This window comes from Schistocerca cancellata, chromosome 5, assembly GCF_023864275.1.
Source record: "Schistocerca cancellata isolate TAMUIC-IGC-003103 chromosome 5, iqSchCanc2.1, whole genome shotgun sequence".
In the NCBI taxonomy this organism is placed as follows: domain Eukaryota; kingdom Metazoa; phylum Arthropoda; class Insecta; order Orthoptera; family Acrididae; genus Schistocerca; species Schistocerca cancellata.
In genome coordinates, this window is record NC_064630.1 from 135893953 (window position 1) to 135896192 (window position 2240).

The window sequence follows — 2240 nt, forward strand, 5'->3', positions numbered from 1 at the left end:
ATTAACAAACTGGCTATTGGCTTCTGTCTCGGGTTATTCGGCCGACGGTCATCTAATGATTTTACTGACGTTTCGCCAGCACGAGTGACTGGCATTGTAAAAGCTTCACCCTCCATTGCCGGTGGTGAACTGGGCCCGAGCAGTGGAGGGTGAAGCTTTGACAATGCCAGCCACTCGTGCTGGCGAAACGTCAGAAAAATCATTAGATGAACGTCGGCCGGAGAACCCGAGACAGAAGCCAATAGCCAATTTGTCAACAAGTGGCCACGAAAGCCTTAACGATTTCGTAAACTGTATTAACGTTCTGCTTTTATTTGTCTTGTCTACATATTTATTTCTGAACATAGTCACCCTGGCGAAGAATGGATTTCTCCCCCGACAGACCAATTTCTTGATACCGTCACAGTAGGATATTTGACGGAGTCACAACCTCACCTTTACTTGCACCGCTTCATCACTATCCCAGTGAACTCCTCGAAAGTGTTCTGCAAATTTTGGAAACAGATGAAAATCGGATGGCACCAAGTCGGGAGTGTATCGGAGGATGATCGACGGCAGTGAACCCAAGGCGTCGTATTGTTGCAGATGTCCCAGCTCTCGTGTCCGGTCTGGCATTGTCATGCTGAAGCAGAGGGTGCTGTATATATGATCTCTTTCTGTGGTTACAAACTCGAATACAGCACGCTGTTTCTCACTCTCGGCCGTGTTACACTCTACGATTCGGACCCCTCTAGCGATAGACGGTTGCAACTAGCGTCAGCGAAGCGCGAAAGTTGACCGAGTACTATGCGTGACAAGTAATACCTCAACCGATCTCGAGATCAGAATAAAAAATTCGTTAGTAATACTTTCCGCACGCTCTCTACAATATGTACAAGAACCAAGAGGGAACACTAACAGGCTGAGATTGAAGTGGTCCAGTTAAAAAGGGGATCGGGCAAGGATACAATATTTTTACCCTACTGTTCAGCCTGTGCATCGTATAACCTTTCTCTGTTTTCCGGCTAGTGGATCCATCAGAAAGGCCACAGCTGATTCCTTCCTCCATTATCAACAAATCAAGCTGGTGCTCCATTAAACTCTCCAGCTGTCGTGTCGTTCCTTCCTTGCGGCAGACCCGCTCCTGCAGTAGACGCAACACGGAGTAGAAGCCAGGTAGTCAGCTGGACCTCGGGCCCTGCGGCTGCAGCTCGTCTTGGCGCCCAGAGGTGCTGAGTGCCGGGACGCGCCTCCCCTTTGTGGCCGCGTGTGGGTGTGTTTGCGTTGCGGCCGAGGAATTCTCCGCTGACAAAGAAGGAAGGCGGGCTGGGGGCCTGTGACGCAGCAGCGCGCATTCCTGTCAGACGTGATGGACGACGCGCCGAAATTAACAGGAAAAGGTCCATTTCACGGCATCCGTACGACGTGGGAGCCGAACGCGGAGGGCCGCTGTTGATCGAACACCAGGGCAAAGAACGCGCCAGGACACGGTGGAAATACCTGGCGCCTCTTCTTCCACGTACAAAGGACACCGCCGGCGAGAAATCCATCAAAACAGCCTTTCGGGTAGTTGTCACCTGGTGGAATCCCGTCACGTCCCAAACAACAGGCAATTCTTTCACGCGATACCAGCGCAACTTGGCCGTCGCATCTTACAGGAGCACTATCCAGAAAACAACAGCGTTTCACCAAAACGCATAGATAGAGCAGGCAGTTGCGAGAGTTGAAATTACCTTCCTGTTACGTCACACCTCCCCGTTTCCGATTGAAATAGCACTGGCTGACTTACTTGGGACGCAGTAATGCCGAGGATCGGTAGGCAGTATTCAGCATGTAATGAAAAACGTGATGGACGCCATATTTATTACGTAAATTTTTTGGGCGGTATCTACCATGATTCCCAACGGCCTTGCCGCAGTGGTAACACCGTTTCCCGTCAGATCACCGAAGTTAAGCGCTATCGGGCTGGGTTAGGACTTGGATGGGTGACCATCCGGTCTACCGAGCGCTGTTGGCAAGGGGGGTGCATTCAGCCCTTGTGAGGCAAACTGAGGATCCGGTCTCGTAAACTGACATACGGCCGGGAGAGCAGTGTGCTGACCACATGCCCATCCACATCCGCATTCCGTGACGCCTGAGGGCTAAGGATGACACGGCGGCCGATTGGTACCGTTGCCCCTTCGTGGCCTGTTCGGGCGGAGATTAGTTTTTATCTACTATGATTCAGTAAGACAACTATATACAAGAAGATGTACAGAAAA

General features: G+C 51.2%; 1 pseudogene; it reads left to right on the forward strand.

Moving 5' to 3' along the window:
• Nucleotides 1-1878: 1878 nt before the first annotated feature.
• LOC126189148 (5S ribosomal RNA) lies at nucleotides 1879-1996 on the forward strand (annotated as a pseudogene).
• Nucleotides 1997-2240: the final 244 nt, after the last annotated feature.